The 24,298-nt window shown below is 37.0% G+C and overlaps 1 protein-coding gene across 3 annotated transcripts in view; it reads left to right on the forward strand.

Moving 5' to 3' along the window:
* LOC107571226 (protein kinase C and casein kinase substrate in neurons protein 1-like) overlaps positions 1-24,298 on the forward strand; it is a 51,592-nt gene that overhangs the window by 12,031 nt on the left and 15,263 nt on the right. The window contains exon 1 of one of the 3 annotated variants that reach the window (XM_016257534.1): positions 15,430-15,633. The exons of 1 other annotated variant lie outside the window; for it this stretch is intronic. The gene's annotated coding sequence lies outside the window, so the exon portion shown is untranslated. Of the gene's footprint in view, positions 1-15,429; positions 15,634-18,364; positions 18,567-24,298 lie in introns of those variants that run through there. One more of the 3 variants, XM_016257532.1, reaches the window with a different exon arrangement.

Below are 24,298 nucleotides of genomic sequence, written 5' to 3' on the forward strand. Positions count from 1 at the left end.
AGATTGGAGAAGCAGTCATCAGTGAAATTATGGGAACACAGCAAAAAGTTGTGATTATACTGCTGTGGTGTCGAAGTAAAGATGAATTTTAACCACTGATTCTTCACAGCCTCATCCGTTGGAAGAGAAAATAAACCGAATTCACAGCGCAGAGCACAGCATCTTCTCGACATTATGTTATCCACACGAACAAGCTTTTTGAGGGGGGCACAAGTTTTTTTGCGGGATGTTCACGCAGAAAGTAGCATTAAGAAAGCATTAAGCAAATGTGTTAACTTGTGACACGTGAACTTCACGGAAATGGGATTCGAATTACAAATGACTCGTTTAAGAGGTTCAGAGTCGACTCTTTCTTTGAGAGATGATAATTTTATTTATGATGCACTTTACAGACTGTTTTCATTCACATTCAGCTGCATTAATACACACGGCATGAAATGTCATTTTCAAAAATCCATAATAGGGGAACTTTAATAAAAGTAACTGTTAAATTGCAAAGTAAGAAATAAAGGACAGTGTTCTACACCTCACGAAGAATAACAGCCAATTTTTTACCATTACTTTTCTTAAAGGGGTCATATGATGCGATTTCAATTTGTCCTTTCTCTTTGGAGTGTTACAAGCTCTTGGTGCATAAAGAAGATCTGTAAAGTTGCAAAGACTAAAGTCTCAAATCCAAAGAGATATTCTTTATTAAAGTTAAGAGTCAGCCACACCTACCTAAAACGCCTTTTTCTAACACACCCCCACATGTCTACGTCACGATGTGGGAAGATTTGTATAACACCGCCCAAATGTTCACACAAATAAAGAAGGCGTAACTTTTATTCTCGCTGTAGTATTGTTGCCGCTGCCATGTCTTGAAGACTCTGAGTTTCGTTGTGAAAGCGAAACTACTTTGTTTGGTCTTCCAAAAGAGGACACAACTAGAAATCAGTGGTTAAGTTGTATTTACAACACTGTTCCAGAACACTTCAACCCAAATATTCAGATGTGTGCAGCACATTTTATGGAGGACGAGGACTGTTTTCTGGGAGAGTAGCCTACAATGCCGGTGTATGTTTCTATAAAGTGGGGCAATTCCAACTTTGCAAAGACAGTCTGGCGCTTCTGACTCACAGACTGTAAGTACATATTTTATATTTAATTATTTGCCACTGATGATTCAAACGCGAGTTTTGAGCAGTGTAGAGTAGCACTTGTTGTTTGTTGTTTCTCCGATCACAAATGCAGACATGGTTTTATGTTTATGCGGCGCGATGCAACGCAACGCGTAAAAAGACAGTATAAGTCATTATAATCCATAATTATGTCCCCACTGGATGCAACGAATGCCTCGTTTATAATGGGTTTTAATGTTTTGTCTCGTCGCTCCGGCCGGACAGGGCATCACAGTATGGTGAGGGGCGTAACATGTCCGTCACACGCTTGAGGTATTCGGCCAATCACAACGCACTGGATAGCTGGCCAGTCACAGCACAACTTGCTTTTCAGACCGATGAGCTTTGCGTTTAAAAATCGATGCGTTTCAGAAAGGCAGGGCATAGAGAAGAAACAATAATGTACAGTATGTGGAAAATAATGTGTTTTTTGAACCTTAACCCGCATAAACACATTGCATTACACCAAATACACAAAATAATGTTATTTTTAGCAACGTCATATGACCCCTTTAAATGAGACTGCCTAAATGACGGATGTGTCCAACAAATGCGACCTCCAGAGGACACAGCCTTCGAAACAAAAAGCAGCTTATACTTTTCATTCTATCTCATTCTGGCTGCAGGGTAAGCAGTGGTAGGTAGTAGTGAGTGGAGACCAGTGATTCGACGACTTGGTGACTAGCGATAATAATTACTGCTGACCACATGGCTGTCAATGTAGTGACAGACAGGACTGCAATATGTTGAAAATAAAAACTGATGCAAAAGGGGGATGCAAGTATGCAACATTGTAAGAGATATTATCTTTTCTGGAGATGTTTGATTCCTTTGAAACACTTGTAAAAACAGTTTGTTGATAAATAGCATTACCATTTTTAAACTTATTGAAATAACTATTGAACTATGACTATTGACTATTAAGAGGTTTATTGGGTAACAGTGAAACCAAACCTTCACAAACCTTTTCTTAAGGATGTGTTTAGGAGTTCTTGTTAGGGATGAAAAGGCTTAGATTTGATGCATATTAATATTGTCAAGTAGGTCTTAATAGTTCTAGTTGAGTACCTTTGGAAGATGCTGAGGCTTTTCATATAAAATATAAGACATATCGAAACAAAGTCAAGAAATATGCAGTCTAATGTCCTATTTACCATATGTGACCCTGCCTGTGAAAACCCAGCTAAAGTCATTTTTTTTGTGATTTACTGTTTTCTATGTAAAATCATCCTTCATAAAAACGTATAAAATATAACCTTTATATCTTTAATATTGACTGAGTAAGGCCATGTCAAAGATTTAAATCATAGTGAAATTAATGCTTAAAAACAAACTTTGATGCTTGTTATCTCATAATTAGATTTTGAGACTTTAGCCTGGATTTCACAGACAGGGTCACATATGTTCTGTAAGAGAAAATCTCATCTGTATTGTAGGCTTGCCGCGATAGACAGTGTTGACGGTGATACCGGTGTTAAGCCGCAAGGTGAGACAGACAAGACGATCGCGGATGATTTAGTTTCGAAGCGAGATGCAAAAGCGCCTGTTTGGCAATATTTTGGATTTTGAAAAGCCTGTTGACTTTTACCGTTTATCTAAGGTGATTTTGGATTTTTCTTATTTAGTTGGTTCCACATTGTTTGCTGATTTTTACTTTATTTAAACTGTCATTTATTTATTTTATTTGACATTCGTTTTGCTAATAAACGTTCTATGTTTCTTATTTATTTGGTTATATATTAAACATGTTTACTTATCTCCAGTTTTGTATACCGATTTAAACTTTTAAGTTATTTGTTATTTTATATTACGCATAGCTTGCCCTATAGCATGGTGTATTTTTATTTGTTTTGTTAATAAAAGTTCTATGTTTTATATATAGGCTAAAGTGAGTTTGATGTTGTATTTTGTTGTTGCATTCAAGCAATTGACGCCGAACTGCCGCTAATTCGAAAGTGAAAGTAAAATGCGTACTGCGCTTTTAAGCTATTTAAAAGCGAAAGAAAGCGAGGAAAAGAGGGAACGCCCCCACCCCTGCGGTGATACTGGTATTATCGGTGTTGTCAGACGTCGATTAACTGGTGGGAAAATTTCCTAACCGTCACAACCCTACTGTACTTTTCATAAGGATCAGGTGTAATTTGTTGAAGGAGCTATATCATGAAAGAAGTGGACTTCACAGCCAACATAAAAATCGGAGAGGTCCCAAACTCATCCTGTTTCTATCACAGTAACTTGAACTGATGCTTGGAAAAGATGTTTAACAGCAAGCTCATTAAAAAGCAGCAAGATCTGCTGAAAAAGGAAGTTTTAAAAGGGAATCTGCTGCTTCAGTTACAGATGCTGTAAGTGCTCCACAGAGAGCAAACGAAACAAACTGACATTCAAACATAATAGTGTGTGCCCTCAGCAAAATAGCTAGAACAGAGTCTTCCGACTGTGATATTTGTAAAGAAGAGGATGAGGTGCAATTCACAACCCACAGGTGGAGCTGACAGTCATTTTAAATCACAAATACACAACACGAACCGTGCATGCATTGACAAGACTATAAACCATATTGATGAGTTTCAATGCTACACAAGCTCTTGGACTAGTGGTTAGGATGATAGCATTGAATTGCATTCTGCACAAATGGTAAAGCAGCGATTTCCCCAAACTTTTCAGTGCATACATTATTGTCCAGAAATTGCTGTCATTGTTCTTGTTCATATCCATTTTTTTGGCAGTTATCATTATATGAAACAAATGAAATATATCTCTTTGTTGGGTTGCTTGTCTTAAAAAGTATCAGAAAGTGATTTGCAGTGCATTGATGACTTTTTTTTATCAGTTTATTCATGTAGCTTTAATATTGTAGCTGAATGTGATGAGGAAATTAAATTAATCCATCCTGCACAACCAATTGTTTTGGGATTTTAAGATAAAAGCTTATGAGATTTCTCTAAATTACAGTGAGACCTGCACTGTGACAGTATTTGCCATAGTGAAGTGTCAGAATTCATATGATTTCATAAGTATTCAGCAGAAATGTGTGTTTTTCCATTATTGCTGAAAACACTAGTCTAACTTGTGCTTAGTTTAGGAACATAGCCTTTCAATATTGAGCCCTTGAGCAAGACACATAGCATCTAGCTTCTTCCTGTCCCTATGTTAAATCAACAGCAAATCTCATTGGGTAAAAAAGGTCTGTTTAATGACGGGTAACCAAATAGCAGTCATACTTCAGATCAAACCCTCGCTCGGGGACATGAAACCATTTGTTTTCATATCAGCAGCTCTCTACTCGGAAGCAGAAACGTCTCATTGTGTCTCATTGCAGAAATGTCTCAAATTAAATGTAGAAATATCTCTTTGTGCTCAACATTTGAGGCAATATAACCTTAATGCATTGTGATGAGCTCACTGAAAACGATTCATCCATGATGGCAGATGAAAAGTACTGATTTAAATACATTTTCACTATTTAACGTACTAAGAGGTGTTATTGGAAAATAGCTTCATAATAGTACAAAAAATTGCACCCAGTATATACGTAGGCTCCATATTCTTGTATTCTTGTTGTTGGGCCAAATTGTTAGCTTAGCTCAGGGGTGCCCAAAATCGGTCCTGGAGGGCCGGTGTCCTGACGAGTTCAGCTCCAACCCCAATTAAACACACCTGAACCAGCTAATCAAGCTCTTTACTAGGCATACTAGAAACTTACCAGCAGGTGCATTGAGGCAAGTTGGAGCTAAACTCTGCAGGACACCGGCCCTCCAGGACTGAGTTTGGGCACCCCTGAGCTAAGCTAAGGTGTTTATGAGCTATTTAGCATTCCCATTTGTCTTAATGGCAGTTTCTCAGCTTGTACAGGGCCGTCCTGGAAGTCATGTGAATGTTTTGATCTTTGCTAATGGGATCTTTTGCTTAGAAATCATGAAAACACTGATTTGCAGACAAAACCACAATGTACACTGTTCCAAAGTATCGTAAGCTGTCCGATATCAGAGGCTGCAGACAGGCTATAAAAGCCCATTTCATGCTTTCATGATCTTTCCCAAAAATCATTCACTGGCAAAACATAAAATTGTAATTTACAATATATGTTCCTTGCTAAATTTTCAAAATGTTTTTGTTTTGTCAGATTGCTCAGTTGCTTTTGAATGGCTGTCATTACCATAAAATACCATGTCCAAATACACAGCCTACATGGTCCTTTGTAATAATAGTTGCACAGATGTGAATTATGTATACAGGTGCATCTCAATAAATTAGAATGTCGTGGAAAAGTTAATTTATTTCAGTAATTCAACTCAAATTGTGAAACTCGTGTATTAAATAAATTAAATTCACACAGACTGAAGTAGTTTAAGTCTTTGGTTCTTTTAATTGTGATGATTTTGGCTCACCTTTAACAAAAACCCACCAATTCACTATCTCAACAAATTAGAATATGGTGACATGCCAATCAGCTAATCAACTCAAAACACCTGCAAAGGTTTCCTGAGCCTTCAAAATGGTCTCTCAGTTTGGTTCACTAGGCTACACAATCATGGGGAAGACTGCTGATCTGACAGTTGTCCAGAAGACAATCATTGACACCCTTCACAAGGAGCCACAAACATTCATTGCCAAAGATATGTCATTGTAGCATTTAATGTTTGATAGTCCCACTTATGCTAACGATAACTATAAACAAAGAAGGATCTCATCCAATAAGTCATCCAGTCCTGTTTCACTTCTATGATCTGATGAGCTTGACAGGTTTGTCCATTATTAGAGAGAACAATAGGTTGGTGTATCGCAGGGGTCGATAATCTATTTGTATTATACGAGTAGTTACTATCTCTTTAAATGCTTCTGAAGCCTGCCCAAACAGAAGTGATGAGTTGGCTGGATTTAATAACAGCACCTGCTTTTCTCCGGTAGCACACAGAACATCTGTTCTACAAACTAGCTTGTTGTTTTTATGCACTGTTGTGTGGCAGATTACTCCTATAGTAGCATATGCCCAGTGTCTTTCTCTTTTAAACGAAAGGTAATGTGTGTATATGGTCTGTGTTAAATCCTGATGGCAGGCAGGCCAGTAGTGTTTTGGGAAATTACAGTCTGGGCCTCATTCATTTTTAGTTTTACTGCTTTCTTCTGCCTGTGTTTAGTAAATGAGAATGTATTTTACATAAAATGTGCCTCATTATGGGATGATAATTTGACAAAAGAAATATTTTCTTACAAAGTTAAATATAAATAGTATATACATTTTTTTATTTCAGCTAGTTGCCAAGGCAACATTTAACGTTTTCATTTAGTTCAAGTTGAATTAAAAAAACTATATATTGTTAAATTATGAGTTTAATTGTTGTTAAAAATAAATACATATCTGTGACCTATATGAAGGAGCACCGTTAGGATTTTTAGGAGCCATGGTTACTTTTTTTTCCTTCAACATTATTTCAGTTATTTCAATTCAATAAGAAAATGTATATGAATATTAAAATTTTTTGTACTTGAAGAATATTAAAAGATCTTTGTATTTTTAAATGGAATGAGCAAAAGCAATCATGAGTACATGCATATACAATATTTTTATTTTTTCATATAACATGGATGTTCGAGGGCCTCAGAATCGACTATTGTTTTAAAATGTAATTTAATGAATGTTTCTTTTAACATTTATTAAATGAAATGTACAAATACACAGTCTACTTTTTCTCTGGTCTTGTCACAGCGCTGTCACTGAAGTGAGAAGCGATGACACTGTGACAGATCTGCATTAAAAAAATAGAAAAAAATACTTTCCGTGAAATTACAAATATTTGGGACTGGAGCCTTGAAAGTCAGCCATCTTTATCTCTCATCCTTCTCCTGTTTCTCTTCCCATTTCTGGCGTCTTGATTTTGGCCACATCTTCTCTTGCCGATGACCTGATGGGAGCGATATGAGTGTGTGACGTGCAGAGTTTGGGATAAACCACTGAACATCTTAAGGGGAGTCCAACTGCCAGATCATCTCCCATTATCAAGTCAAAAACACTCTTTATGTTAGCTTACTTGTGCTTAGGAAATCACAAAATCATCCTGCAAAATAGATGTTGCTAACAATTATGTGTTTCCAGAGGATCGCAAATGCACACACACACACACACACACACACACACACACACACACACACACACACTGATGATTAATCTCTTAATGGCCGTTCTTCCACATTACAACAGACCCCTTGAACCTCCAGTCACATGACTTGCTTAATCACGGCTCAGCCTATCAGGATGCTTCTGATGAAAGCTGAATCTGAGGGAGCGCTGTCTCCTAGCAACTCCCAGCATGCTTTTCTTACGTGCGGTAAGCTCCTCAGATATTAGCTGCTCTGAGCTGCTTAGATAAGATAACGGACTGTAGCCAGAATTCACATACACACATACAACTATAGTTTCATCTTTCATTTTTTGCTTCTCAGTTTTCCTTGCACTGTGAGAAAAAAAATTAATAAATCTGCAGAAAAACACATTTTCCACCATGGACATTTACTTAAACATCACACCTTGCGGTAAAAAATGTTTTTTATAGAAGTATCAACTTTATTTAATCAAGAACATGTTGCATTATCTAGATCAGTGGTTCCCAACCCTGGTCCTGGAGGCACCCCAACACTGCATGTTTTGCATGTCTCCTTAATCAAACACACCTAATTCAGATCATCGGCTCATTAGTAGAGACTCCAAGACAGGGGTGTCCAAACTCGGTCCTGGAGGGCCGGTGTCCTGCAGAGTTTAGCTCCAACCCCAATTAAACACACCTGAACCAGCTAATCAAGCTCTTACTAGGCATACTAGAAACTTAAAGGCAGGTGTGTTGAGGCAAGTTGGAGCTAAACTCTGCAGGACACCGGCCCTCCAGGACTGAGTTTGGGCACCCCTGCTCCAAGACCTGAAATTGGTGTGTCAGAGAAAGTAGACATGCAAAATGTGCAGTGTTGGGGTGCCTCCAGGACCAGGGCTGGGAACCACTGATCTAGACCAGACTGAAAAAAGTGGACTGAAATTAGATTGATTTTATATACATTTTCGCAGCTTTTTCTTTTAATCTGAGCATAGTTGAGCAAACCCATCCGTCACATGACGAAGACAGAGCGATATGGTAGTGCTCCAGTTTGTCTGCAAATTATGGTTTGATCTTAAACATTTTTTGGGGGGAAAAAAAAAAAAAAGTAAATTAGGCTAACTGGTTTGTTGTACCCCCACATATTTTAAGTCAAATTAAATGTAATGAACTGTACTGTAACAATAATGATTATTTTAATTAAAAAGGTTAATTTTCATATGATAAAAGACTTATTATCCAGCTTCATATCTCCATATCCTCTTAAATGAAGAAAGACAAAAGTATTTTAATATTATATTTGCAAAATGCATTTGTTTAAACAAAACTAGTTTTTTCTGCACGGCATTGAGCCATTTAATCAAGTCAGTGTTCTGAGCTCAAACCTGCCTCATGTGTCTGCCATAATTACCATTGCACTATTACCGCATGTGAAAGCTTTTTTTCTAGCAATCATGGTGATGATGGAGTGGAGCATTTTATGAGCTTTTAATGACTGAGAAGGGTGGGGATGTATCCAGTCAAGCACACTTTCAGCATTTTAAAAAGTGTCAGTTTTAACTGCCTTCTCAGCTGTTTCAGATGACTGTTTTGATGGCAACGAGTCAGGGTAGGCATTGCAAATCATAATGCAATGCTGTGAGTGATTTTAAACAAAAGTAATCTAATTCACTTCTCCCAAAATGAGCTGTTAACTCCATTGTTTCACATTCTTTGTGCATGTCTGTAAGACCTTCTGTATAGAAAATGCATTTTGCATGTAATGCAGTGAGTGTCAGCATACAGTCAAAAGTTAGAGCATGTATTACGGATGCACTTTGCTTTTGCATTTATGCTCTAAGTCAGTGTATTTATAAAGTGAAAAGTGAGTGACATGACATAGTATGGTGACCCATACTCGGAATTAGTGCTCTGCATTTAACCCATCCAAAGTGCACACACACAGCGGTGAACACACACACACGGAGCAGTGGGCAGCCATTAATGCTGCGGCGCCCGGGGAGCAGTTGGGGGTTGGGTGCTTTGCTCAAGGGCACCTCAGTTGTGGTATTGAAGGTGGGAGAGAGCACTGTACATTCATCCCCACCTACAATCCCTGCCGGTACTCCGACTCTCTAACCATTAGGCCACGACTTCCCCCGCATTATAAGCATAAAACTTCAATATCTAATAGTCTCTTACGGATCAGACAGTTCATCTGAGTACATTCAGAAGACTTGTCTGCAGCAAACCCAGTTGCTGCAGGTAGATGTGTGCGATATATTTAGCAGCAGTCTCTGAAATCTGCTTACTATAATAGGTTTACATGTATGTACAGTAGTTTTCATTCACTAGGCATCCACGTTTTTCCAAAGAAAACCATCCTGATAACCTCACTTCAAGAAATAGTGACAACATGTACTAGTTCTGTAACAAAAGCGGTGCAGCAGTAAGTGTATGAGCTGCAGAAATGAATTATGACTCTCATGTGGGCAGCACAAGTCTGAGTCCCAATTATTGTGTCCTGATAAAGAATGTCCTTTAGCGTTTAATGCTAATTTCTTTGATGTTCCTGTAGGTCAACTGCAGGCTAAATTGCTGTGGATAAAAGTCAGTTTAACACATTCATTTACTACAATTGTATGCTTTTTAAAATGTGCACGCTTAATAATGTTCTGCGACCTGTATATAAAATCAATAACAAGGCGATTTCCAACCATCAGAACAATTCAAGTTTGAGATACCTGAAGCAAAACATATTTTTGTGAATTCGCATGTCAGCCCAAGAGTCCAAATCTGTCCAGCAGCTGCTACTGCAGACAACAGTCATGTGGACAAATATAGTGACTTAGTCAATTAGTGCCTATAATCCATCTGCCACATTAATATAATGACTTGAAAAAAGGATAATATTTAAATTATGTTTATATATTGATATAATGATTGATATTTTCATCATTCATTTATTTATATGTGATTATTTATTATTAATTTGGGTAACACTTTAGATTAGGAAACACTTATTCAATATTAAGGTGAGACACTACAGACAAAAACACAGTTTTTTCATGCACCTGTCAATTTTGAGATTTTGATCTTTTTTTATGCGGTGTAATATATATATATATATATATATATATATATATATATATATTAGACTAGTGGAAAGAAAGCATCCAAAATACAATTGTAAGTGTAAGTATTTGCATCTGTAGATTTCAATTTCATATCTTGAAAGGCCGTTTTCTCAAACTGAGATTTTTCTCCTGCACTGAGCCAAAATCTCTACTTCAGTAACACTTACATACACCAACAAATTACAGTTTTATTACTATCTATATTCGGAAGGTTTTTACAGAGGGGTTTGTTCATACATAATTTGCTTGGTTTTATACATTTTATTCCTAAAATATGGTGAAAATTACTAATATTTTTTTCTGGCTGTTGTCAGTATTTTCTGATTTAAAGAGTGATATGATAATGTATGCAAATTAGTGCATATTTAATTTTATAAAACACATTTGCATATTTAAACAACATTTCAGAAAACATGAAATACAAAAAAAAAAAGTTTGTAATTCATAAATGTAATCGATCAACTGGGTAAATATGGTGATTATAATTACCGTATTGGCCCGAATATAAGACGACCCCCCTTTTTCCAGATGTACCTTTTGGAAAAAGGCTTTTTAAAAAACAAATCTTGTTTTTTCTCAGTAAAACACATTTTGTCTTCAATTATTTTCATATTGCATATTTTTCCTATTTTCATTTTTGTTTTGAAAGTATGGTAAAAACTGGTCAAATGTACCAACAATCACATTTAAAAAATATACACTTTTTGATATACCATTAAATAAAACAACAGGTAAGCCCATCTGAATTAGGACATTTAGGCTATCCATCTAATAGTAGCCTACCAAACTCTTATTAACAGTAGAAGTTAAATCTTACTGTAGTCTTCAAATCTGGGTACTGTATTACGTTTTAAAATCACAAAGAGAGCTTGGTCCCATCAGGCTAATGTGACTGTAAGGTTTCCTTTCTCTTTTGTTTTTACTCTCGATCTTTACAACACGCATTACATTACGTATTTCATGGCACACTCGTTTCACGCATATTTAGCGCCACCTATTGTTGTGGGTGTATTATTGACATGTCAAAGTTTAGACCCTAAATATAAGACGACCGCGTTTTTTCAGATGTATTTCCAAGAAAAAAACATTGTCTTATATTCGGGACAATACGGTAGTTATTTTTTTACCCTATTCACCTGGGGTGTCTCGCCTTAACTAGTCACTTATTAGCATGCATAATACTAGCATGTTGGCTGTTTATTAGTACTTATAAAGCACATATTAATGCCTTCTTCTACATGATCATATTCTAGATCCCTTAATCCTTAAACTCAACAACTACCTTACTTTATATCAATAAGCAGCAAATTAGGAACTTACTGAGGAAAAACTCTTGGTTAAAGGGATAGTTCACCCAAAAATGAAAATGTGATGTTTATCTGCTTACCCCCAGGGCATCCAAGATGTAGGTGACTTTGTTTCTTCAGTGGAACACAAACGAAGATTTTTAACATTAACCGTTGCAGTCTGTCAGTCTTATAATGCATGGCAGTGGTAACAAAATCTATGAGAGTAAAAAAAAACATGCACAGACAAATCCAAATTAAACCCTGCGGCTCGTGACGACACATTGATGTCCTAAGACACGAAACGATCGGTTTGTGCTAGAAACCGAACAGTATTTATATCATGTTTTACCTCTAATGTCCAACTGTGGTTTACGTTAATGGGTGTGTTGATATCCAGCCGAAGAGCAATCAACCATAACTTCAGGCGAGCAGGCTCAGAAGTGTATTTATCGTATAATACATTGCCATGCATTATACGACTGACAGACTGCAACGGCTAGAGTTAAAAATCTCAGTTTATGTTCTACTGAAGAAACAAAGTCACCTACATCTTGGATGCCCTGGGGGTAAGCAGATAAACATCACATTTTCATTTTTGGGTGAACTATCCCTTTAATAGTGAATATGTATTCCCTAATCTTAAATGTTGCCTTGACTGGATTCAAATAATCGATTGACAGTCCTGAAGATAAAGAAAAGATTGACAGATGACAGTATAAGCAAAGGCATGTTAAATATCTGAAATGAATACTGCCTCTGTCACAAGTATCAAATGTATCCTCATCACTCTGTTGTCAATGTGATGATGTCCTGCTAATAATGACATACTCAGACACTGTCTCTCTCTGTCCTCCTGTCTGGGTCAGTTCAAGTCAAGCAGACATTGTCCCCCCAGTTCATCTGCCTATTCCCTCATTTCATTACTGGATTGATTTAAGTTGTCACCACTGTTAGGGTCCAACCCTGTGGAGGCTTTACTTCAGGAACCTGGTGTTATTTCTCTGGCTGCTTGCAGGTTTAATTCAGCAGTGAGAGACATTAGACGCATTAGACATGCTGTGAAAGAAGCATCTCTGGCGATAGGTAAACCATCTTGTTTGTACTGCTACCATGTCAACTTAGGTGCAGGCATTTGAATATTGTTTAGAAAATACAAGGAATTTCAGCACATTGCATATTGAAAGCATGTAAAAAAGATTTTAAAATATATGAATCAATATCAAATAACACACTACAGTTAAAATTGTACTCAAGTACTTTACATGTGCTTTAGTATGTTAGTCAACACATCAAAATAAGTGTATGTCTTTAAAGCATGATAAAAGATGATTCAAACGTAATAATTTAAAATGCAATTTAAAGTAAAACTTTTAATTTGACATTTTAGCAAATTGCACTTAAGTGTGTTAAGAAACTGCACACTCATTAAGTTCACTTACGTGGCCTTTTATTTCATTAACATTATATTTTCTACAAGTACAGTTTTTTAAAAATATATATTTTCATAAGCTTTGAAGTACACTACACTAAGTGCACATTCAGTTCAATTCTTTTTCGCAAGCATAGATACTAAATTCCTGATGCATACATGATGAATGTAGTACTGCTTTAAAGCAGTGATGTGGTTATTGTCATTTCAGCTCTGAAGGTTGGCTGTTTTTGAGTATTTTTTCTAGAGAATCAAAGCATCCTTTCTGTTATTTCTCAGCTTGACTGCTTTGTGATTGTTTGAGGTTGTTGAGTTTAATTTTACAATATGATGTGTTCCACTGCTTCATCTTAAAATCACAAAGCAAGTGCACAAATTTCCCCTCACCAGAGCAACCCAGCAACTTTCCATCACAATGTTCCCCAGTGTGCTGGTGTGATGACAGCCTCTCCCAGCGCCCCCCCCCCCCTCTCTTTCTCTCTTCAAGTTGCTTCGTTGGCATGACTTTTGTATTATAGTGTTGCCAAAGCATTTGAAGTATATGTAAAATACAGAATATAATTACAGCACCAAAGTAATAAAGGAGACAATAAATGAGTAATAAATAAGAGGGAAAACGAGCAGACAGTATCTCTACTATTAATTATAACAATTACAATGTACAATGAAGAATATGTCAAATAAACCAAATGAATACAATGGATTAACCATTTGGTATGGTGTGTATGGTGTATACAAATGTTGCAGCTAGTTTGGCTGCCATGTCATCCTCTCCAAGTATATAGTGGAGTTTCTCTGAGTCATTTAGAGTAAAGAATAAAAAATTAAACGCTGCAAATTGTGGAAAAAAAATATGTCTGTTGTAGTTGTGTACTTGGGACAGACAAGAAGAAAGTGTTTCTCTTCCTCTATTTGATTCAGGTCACAATGTTTGGATAATCGATGTTCTCTTGGTATCCAGGATTTTTTATGTCTTCCTTTCTCGAGTCGATATTTTGAAACAATTTGTCTTTATTTTAATTGTTTAATTGATTTAAGTAATTTGCCAATTTGGTGGTTCTATTTAGGGCCGAATAACAATGAACCAAATACAGTTTTAAATTTTTCATCATAATTAGATTTTTGTAAACGTTTTATTTTTATTTTATAAATGTTGGGATTGTGGTTGGGGTCAGACTCAGCATGAGGTTCATTCATCAGTTTAAGCGCGAGTATATTTAGAGGATGAGACACTGTGGGGGTTTTATTGGCAAAAAAGGGCTTTATATTGAATAGATTAAGTGTCAGATTGACTCAGGTGATGCCAGAATCGAACAGCTCTTTTTGGTATTTTAATGTGTAAGGGGTATAAGCCCAGTTCAGCCCTGCAGGCATTGTTAGAAGTGCCTCTGTTTACCCTTAGAAAGTTTTTTGCAAATTCCAATTGTGTTCTTTCTATTAAACTTCTATCCCAATTTTCAAACCTTAATATTGGTCCCCAAATTTCACTCCCGTACAGTAGAATTGGTGATGTAATTTGATCCATGTTTTAATTGGCCAAACTGTGATTTTATGGCATAAAATACCCTCCGGGTCCTCTCATTCAAGGCCTTTACAGCTAGACTGAAGCCCCCTGATGCTGAGATCTCGATGTAAGCGTAGTTAGTGCTGTGCTCTAGGACTTCTCCTCCATAAGTGAACTGGTATCTGTTTCCCTGAGACCTGGCCTTCTTCTGGAAGACCACGACTCTGGTTTTGTCCAGGTTTACCGTCAGTGCCCGTTCCTCGCAGTACTGTCCCAGCAGGGCCAGGCTGTGCTGGAGACCCTCAGCTGTGGGAGACAGCAGAACCAGGTCATCCGCATACAGCAGGCATTTGACTTCAGAGTCAAGTCAAGTCACCTTTATTTATAAAGCTCTTTATACAATACAGATTGTGTCAAAGCAGATTTACAGTGTCAAACAGGAAAATAGTTTGTCAATAATGCAAGAAGACAATAACAAAGAGTCAGGGATAACAAAGCAGAGTGAGGCCAGGGATCCAGATCCAGAGCTTCTGGCAGCTCGTTGATGTAGATGTTAAACAGGATTGGACTCAGACTGCATCCCTGCCTCACTCCACGGCCCTGCTGGAAGAACGCAGTTCTGAGATTCCCAAGTTTGACCGCACATTTACTGTTTTTATGGATTGTATAACATCAAATGTTTTTCCACCAATGGCAATTAGTAATGATTTGTATAGTAAACCATCATGCCAAATATAGTCGAAAGCTTTTTTTAAATCAACAACACAACTCTCTCTCTCTCTCTCTCTCTCTCTCTCTCTCTCTCTCTCGTTCTCTCGCTCCTCCCCGTAACCCCTCGCCTCATGCTGTCTAAGCCATTCAAGTGGAACACTACAGGATTATCCTCTGCATGAGCTCCAGACGCACTCCACAACCAAGACCGCATAAGAAACAAGTACTGAACTAAAACAATAAAGACCGGTAATATCACCGGCCGGACCTGTGTAATGATATCTGGATTATTTGACTCTTAAAGGTCCAACCATTGTTTGTGAATGGATTCACTGGTGGTAAGTTCATAGCTTGATTTATCAAAACAAAGAGCTGGATACTTTGTGCATGGAAGGTTTTTTGTCATTTGGAGTAGATTTATTTTAGGGACCAATTATTAACAATTGAACTTAACAACAACCTTACTAACTGTTAATAAGCAGCAGATTAGGAGTTTATTGAGACAAAGGGCGCAGTTATTAATTAGTTAATGGTAAGAATTGATCCCCAAACGAAAGTGTGACCAGAAGTGTCCAGCGTATGTGTGAAGTCCTACAGTACTGTGTGTCTCATGAAGGTGGTTGAGAGTGAGCAGAGCTGTAATCTACACAGAGAGAAGCTAGTCTATATCTGACACTATATGAAACATCTCAATATCAGTATATGACTAGAAATGACCTTTTTTGGTACACTTACATAGCTAGTTGATCCAAAACGCATAATCATAAAATAATACAGCAGTAGATTCAGCATGCTTTGCAGTAAGCAATTCAGGCTGCAACACAGTCTTGTCTTATGAAAATATAAAGTTATGATAATAGTTTTTCACATGCTGGCAACAATTTATGTCACTGTTTTCCTGCCCTCTGACAGGTTACACTGTGTCTAATCACTGTAATTAGTCAGTTTGGAAAATGTTCTAATAAAATGTCGAAGTGCAGATCACTTCAGTGCAAATTCACTAACAGTTGTGCCACTCAGTTTGAATCGTATTGCTTTATTGGCATGACATACTTAGCACTGTACATAGCAAAACAAAAACAAGCAAACAAAACCATATTTACTATAACTTATGCACACAATATCAGTGCACAAACCTTTGTGTTATTTACCAACTACTCACAATTAAGCGCAATCCCCTTGTGAAAAAAGTGTGCTTAATTGTGTTGAATGTTATCTTGTAGTGTCATTAAAGATCATTAAAGTCGGGTGGATTCTGATTGGCTGTCAATCTTTTTATTATTCATCAGCTAAAAGAGATCGTTGTGGAAACAATTCCATCAATATCGTTCCTCTGTGTTGTTGACATTATAGCTGTGGTGTGGACTTCACTATTGTCAAAGAATTAGAATGATTATTAAGACTTTAGTTATAGTTAAGTTACTTATCGTCCTTGGTGTAAACAGACCCTTATTCTTTACTCTTATCGAATTACTCCTAAAGACGCCTCTAGCAGAGAAACAATGTCCTTTCACATTGGTCCTCATAATCTGAATGAGTGATCACTGAGTCTCACTGTTGAAATCATGAAATATTAATATTACATGTACTGAAACCCAGCTGTTGTCCTGACACTGAACACAATGCTATTGCTGATATCATCGCCTCTATGTTTCTATGATATAATATTTAAATGGTGGCATTATGTCTACCGTATAACATGGAGGTTCATCTAAATTTCCTGGGCAGGGGGTTTTGAATGTACTGAAGCATATACTACACATTACACATAATATTGGTGAAATGGATATGGTTTCATGACATGATTCATGAGCAATTCTAATTCAAATCAGTAGGACTGTATGTTGATTTTCATGCTTGCCATAAGAGCATCACCATGCAAAAAAGCAAAATAATTTGACAGTGGGTTGAGCAAAATAAAGTTTTATTCCGTGCAAACACTTTTTATAGTCTAATACAGTTTGTTTAGTGTGCAGTTGCCGTTGTTCATGAAGAAAAGAGCTTTCTAAGAAATGAATATGGAAATACCATCCATTTATGTTCAATTATGTATTTGTCTTAAGGCCCGTTCACACCAAGCACGATAACTATAAAGATAACGATAAAGATATACAGTGGGGCAAAAAAGTATTTAGTCAGCCACCAATTGTGCAAGTTCTCCCACTTAAAAAGATGAGAGAGGCCTGTAATTTTCATCATAGGTATACCTCAACTATGAGAGACAAAATGAGGAAAAAAAATCCAGAAAATCACATTGTAGGATTTTTAAAGAATTAATTGGTAAATTCCTCGGTAAAATAAGTATTTGGTCACCTACAAACAAGCAAGATTTCTGGCTCTCACAGACCTGTAACTTCTTCTTTAAGAGGCTCCTCTGTCCTCCACTCCTTACCTGTATTAATGGCATCTGTTTGAACTCATTATCAGTATAAAAGACACCTGTCCAAAACCTCAAACAGTCACACTCCAAACTCCACCATGGCCAAGACCAAAATTGTAGACCTCCACCAGGCTGGGAAGACTGAATCTGCAATAGGGAAGCAGCTTGGTGTGAAGAAATCAACTGTGGGAGCAATTATTAGAAAATGGAAGACATACAAGACCACTGATAATCTCCCTCGATCTGGGGCTCCACGCAAGATCTCACCCCGTGGGGTCAAAATGATCACAAGAACTGTGAGCAAAAATCCCACAACCACACGGGGGGACCTAGTGAATGACCTGCAGAGAGCTGGGACCAAAGTAACAAAGGCTACCATCAGTAACACACTGCGCCGCCAGGGACTCAAATCCAGACGCAGACTGCATCCCTGCCTCACTCCACGGCCCTGCTGGAAGAACGCAGTTCTGAGATTCCCAAGTTTGACCGCACATTTACTGTTTTTATGGATTGTATAACATCAAATGTTTTTCCACCAATGGCAATTAGTAATGATTTGTATAGTAAACCATCATGCCAAATATAGTCGAAAGCTTTTTTTAAATCAACAACACAACTCTCTCTCTCTCTCTCTCTCTCTCTCTCTCTCTCGTTCTCTCGCTCCTCCCCGTAACCCCTCGCCTCATGCTGTCTAAGCCATTCAAGTGGAACACTACAGGATTATCCTCTGCATGAGCTCCAGACGCACTCCACAACCAAGACCGCATAAGAAACAAGTACTGAACTAAAACAATAAAGACCGGTAATATCACCGGCCGGACCTGTGTAATGATATCTGGATTATTTGACTCTTAAAGGTCCAACCATTGTTTGTGAATGGATTCACTGGTGGTAAGTTCATAGCTTGATTTATCAAAACAAAGAGCTGGATACTTTGTGCATGGAAGGTTTTTTGTCATTTGGAGTAGATTTATTTTAGGGACCAATTATTAACAATTGAACTTAACAACAACCTTACTAACTGTTAATAAGCAGCAGATTAGGAGTTTATTGAGACAAAGGGCGCAGTTATTAATTAGTTAATGGTAAGAATTGATCCCCAAACGAAAGTGTGACCAGAAGTGTCCAGCGTATGTGTGAAGTCCTACAGTACTGTGTGTCTCATGAAGGTGGTTGAGAGTGAGCAGAGCTGTAATCTACACAGAGAGAAGCTAGTCTATATCTGACACTATATGAAACATCTCAATATCAGTATATGACTAGAAATGACCTTTTTTGGTACACTTACATAGCTAGTTGATCCAAAACGCATAATCATAAAATAATACAGCAGTAGATTCAGCATGCTTTGCAGTAAGCAATTCAGGCTGCAACACAGTCTTGTCTTATGAAAATATAAAGTTATGATAATAGTTTTTCACATGCTGGCAACAATTTATGTCACTGTTTTCCTGCCCTCTGACAGGTTACACTGTGTCTAATCACTGTAATTAGTCAGTTTGGAAAATGTTCTAATAAAATGTCGAAGTGCAGATCACTTCAGTGCAAATTCACTAACAGTTGTGCCACTCAGTTTGAATCGTATTGCTTTATTGGCATGACATACTTAGCACTGTACATAGCAAAACAAAAACAAGCAAACAAAACCATATTTACTATAACTTATGCACACAATATCAGTGCACAAACCTTTGTGTTATTTACCAACTACTCACAATTAAGCGCAATCCCCTTGTGAAAAAAGTGTGCTTAATTGTGTTGAATGTTATCTTGTAGTGTCATTAAAGATCATTAAAGTCGGGTGGATTCTGATTGGCTGTCAATCTTTTTATTATTCATCAGCTAAAAGAGATCGTTGTGGAAACAATTCCATCAATATCGTTCCTCTGTGTTGTTGACATTATAGCTGTGGTGTGGACTTCACTATTGTCAAAGAATTAGAATGATTATTAAGACTTTAGTTATAGTTAAGTTACTTATCGTCCTTGGTGTAAACAGACCCTTATTCTTTACTCTTATCGAATTACTCCTAAAGACGCCTCTAGCAGAGAAACAATGTCCTTTCACATTGGTCCTCATAATCTGAATGAGTGATCACTGAGTCTCACTGTTGAAATCATGAAATATTAATATTACATGTACTGAAACCCAGCTGTTGTCCTGACACTGAACACAATGCTATTGCTGATATCATCGCCTCTATGTTTCTATGATATAATATTTAAATGGTGGCATTATGTCTACCGTATAACATGGAGGTTCATCTAAATTTCCTGGGCAGGGGGTTTTGAATGTACTGAAGCATATACTACACATTACACATAATATTGGTGAAATGGATATGGTTTCATGACATGATTCATGAGCAATTCTAATTCAAATCAGTAGGACTGTATGTTGATTTTCATGCTTGCCATAAGAGCATCACCATGCAAAAAAGCAAAATAATTTGACAGTGGGTTGAGCAAAATAAAGTTTTATTCCGTGCAAACACTTTTTATAGTCTAATACAGTTTGTTTAGTGTGCAGTTGCCGTTGTTCATGAAGAAAAGAGCTTTCTAAGAAATGAATATGGAAATACCATCCATTTATGTTCAATTATGTATTTGTCTTAAGGCCCGTTCACACCAAGCACGATAACTATAAAGATAACGATAAAGATATACAGTGGGGCAAAAAAGTATTTAGTCAGCCACCAATTGTGCAAGTTCTCCCACTTAAAAAGATGAGAGAGGCCTGTAATTTTCATCATAGGTATACCTCAACTATGAGAGACAAAATGAGGAAAAAAAATCCAGAAAATCACATTGTAGGATTTTTAAAGAATTAATTGGTAAATTCCTCGGTAAAATAAGTATTTGGTCACCTACAAACAAGCAAGATTTCTGGCTCTCACAGACCTGTAACTTCTTCTTTAAGAGGCTCCTCTGTCCTCCACTCCTTACCTGTATTAATGGCATCTGTTTGAACTCATTATCAGTATAAAAGACACCCTTCTGGTTATGAATCACTCTTCAATGATTCAAGTACAGTTTGTAGGGCAGTTATCATTAATATGCAAACATCAATAATGTTTTTTTTAATGTTAAATGGCTATTATATAGCCACGAGGAGCAAATAGCTAATAAACTGAGAAACCTGAAGACTCATGCCAGATGGCTGCCTGTGTTATTATGGGTCCTCTGTTGTGCTCAATATGTGTCATCAGACATTGTGGGCTTAAGGAATTTGGGTTTTAGAAACTGGGTTAAAGACTCATTAAACCATTTTCACTTTCCCATTGCTCAGGGGTCCAGGTTACTGTGATATCAATCTATGTATATTTGTCTCAGCTTTGTGAAGCCCACACTGTAACTGATTTTTGTAATTTGAACAGTATTTTACTGTAATATATACAGTAAGATACTGTAAAATCTGTATACAGTATTTTACTGTAAACAGCAAAGGATTATGGGAAAATATACGGTCACTACTGTAAATCAATTTACAGTAGCGAACTTGCCCGCGAAAAACTGACCAATGGCAAGGGAGTTCTTTTTTGACTGTTTGGTGGAAGTGGCCATAAAAGGACAAAAGATAAATACACCGTTAACTCGACAAAAGGTTAGTATATTATTTCTGTTTAATGCAAATCTGCGATATTTTAAGATGTTTTCACTTGTTAACAGCAAACTAACATTATTCATCGTGTCATTTTTCATGTCGGGAGTTGGAGCCTTTTTTTCTGACTGACCGCTGGAATGCCGCCAAAAGGCTGATAACATGGACTGCTGAGTAAGTTAAGGTCACCTATATTAGACGAAATAAACCTTAGTTAAACAGAGAAACACGTTTGTATGTTCTGCTGCCCTTTAATGCAAGTTAGCTCCTCTGGTGAGTCCTTATTTAACCTTAACAGCGAATTACCATGAAATACTGAGGTAAAGTGTGTTAGACAAACCACTGTATAATAATGTTTTGTATTTGAATATATTTTAAAATGTAATTTATTCCTGTGATCCTTCAGAAATCATTCTAATATTCTGAAAACTAGCTCAGAAAACTATTATTGTTATTATTATATATTATTGTTGTTATTATTATGTTGAAAACAACTGAGTAGAATTTGTTCAGGTTTCTTTGATAAATAGAAAGTTCAGAAGAACAGCATTTATCTGAAATATAAATCTTTTGTAACATTATAAATGTCTTTATCATCACTTTTGGTCAATTTAAAGCATCCTTGCTAAATAAAAGTAGTAATTTCTATCATTTCTTTCCCAAAGATAAAAATTATACTGACTCCAAGCTTTTGAATGGTATAGTGTATACTGTTACAAAAGCTTTGTATTTCAGATAAATGCTGATCTTTGGACCTTTCTATTCATCAAAGAATCCTGAAAAAATGTACTCAACTGTTTTAAATATTGATAATAATATAAAAAAAATGTTTATCAGCATATTAGAATGATTTCTGAAAGATTATGTCACACTGAAGACTGGAGTAATGATGCTGAAACTTCAGCTTTGATCACAGAAATAAATTACAGTTTATCATATATTCAAATAGAACGCAGTTATTTTAAGTAGTAAAATATCACAATATTACTGCTTTTGCTGTATTTTGGATCAAATAAATGCAAGCTTGGTGAGCAGAAGAGACTTTAAAAACATTAAAAATCTTACTGTTCAAAAACTTTTGACTGGTGGTGTACTTGCCAGTTTTTGCTTTTCAGTATGTGTATGTTTTTCCATGATACAAAGTCCCCAGGGGACTGTGGTGATGTCCTTTTTTAAGCTAGTCCATCTGAGAGGTCAAGATTTGTAATTTGTACTTTTAAAAGAAAATGTTCAACAATTAAAAATAATATCATCAGAACTAAAGCTCATGAGTTATTGTGATTTTTTTGGTGGGCTGGGATGGTACAAATCATGGTATACAGTGCAGTACCACAATTGGATTTTTTTTTACAGGTAAAATTTTTTTCAACTAAATGAAAATAAATTCTACAGTACTGATACTGTAAATGGAAATACGGTAATAATACTGTAAATGAAATACAGTAAAGACATTATTGTATTGTAAATGCAATTACAGTTATAATACTGTAAACATTTTTACATTAAATGACTGCCATCCAGCTGCCAGTAAGTTACTGTAAAATTTACAGCAACCTATTTACAGTGCATGTTGTGGTAGAGTGGGTCACACGGGTTCTGGTTTATTGTAATTATTTTTGACAGCATACACAACCGTTTGTTTTCCTTTGATAAGTAATTTGTGGTAAATGTATTGGCAATGTAACATGGCAAAAGATTTTAAAGGCATAGCTATTTAAAATGTACTTTAAGTTAAAACTTTTAATTTGGCATTATTACAAAGTGCTCCTTTTAAATAAAAAAATAACATCTTTTTATATTTAAGAAACAGCCATGAAAGTGTCTCCTGAAATACACTTAAGCAGCCTTTTATTTCATTAATATTAAATATGCACGTTTTTAAATGCTTTTAACATTTGAAGTGCACATTCATTATAACTAAGCACACTTCCTTTTCACAAGCAAATGCATAAATGTCAAAGAAACTGTCTCTACTTCATGATACGTCTTGACTGTCTGATTTCTAAAAGTCAAAAGTCAAATCAGTCTTGTTGTCTGATTTGTCGATAAACTCTGATAAACACTGTTGAGGCTCATGTGTTCTTCATCTTGAACCATGACTGAGCATCATCACATGATAATATTATATTGTTAGCACTGCATTGTACATTCTGCTGCTAACCAGTATATTGCATACTAGCATAAAAATGTAACAAAATAAAATAAAACGTCTCGGGTTACTTATGTAACCATGGTTCCCTGAGGGGAACGAGACACTGCGTCCTCTAGGGGTCGCTATGGGGAACGCCTCGTCGTTACCCGTGTCTGAAGCCTACATTGAAAAAACACCAACTTGTTTGGCCGGCGACAGCCATGACGTCACTACCGTCGCGACTAGTACAAAATAGGCGCCGGTAGCGCACATCATCACTTCTTCGTCTGAAGCTTGTGTCCGCAGCATGGCACAAAAAGCTAGAGGACGCAGTGTCTCGTTCCCCTCAGGGAACCATGGTTACATAAGTAACCCGAGACGTTCCCTTTCGTGGAACAGCATGAGGTGCCTCATCATGAAAGAGGCACCTCCGTTTCTCCTCAGCGGAGGGATACTGTTCCCATTCCAGGTAACCCTTTCATGAAAGGGGAGCAGTGCTCAACATTACCACGAGGACAGCCCATGGAGCGAGGGATTCCATTCCTCGGAGAGGATCCTGCTCGCCAGAAGACACCCTCTTAGTACCCCTTGATATCGAGGGGGGCAGTGCCTCCTGAGTGCGTCGATCGAGACACACTGGTTGAGAGGAGCCCAGGAAATCGGGGCCTAACCCTCTCCGAAACAGGGAACGAAGTCCGAAACGCGTAACCCTCACCATACAGGATTTTTAGAGAGGTGGGCAAAGAAGAACGTGCGCACCTACCACTTTCGTGGGATTTTAGAGAAGTGGCAAAGCATAGCGTGCACACCTACCACCTAGGTGGAATTTTAGACGGGTGGCAAAGCCTAACGTGCCCACCCACCACTTACGTGGATTTTAGAAAAGCGGCAA

The sequence above is a fragment of the Sinocyclocheilus grahami genome, unplaced genomic scaffold, assembly GCF_001515645.1.
Source record: "Sinocyclocheilus grahami isolate Dianchi unplaced genomic scaffold, SAMN03320097.WGS_v1.1 scaffold1567.1, whole genome shotgun sequence".
In the NCBI taxonomy this organism is placed as follows: domain Eukaryota; kingdom Metazoa; phylum Chordata; class Actinopteri; order Cypriniformes; family Cyprinidae; genus Sinocyclocheilus; species Sinocyclocheilus grahami.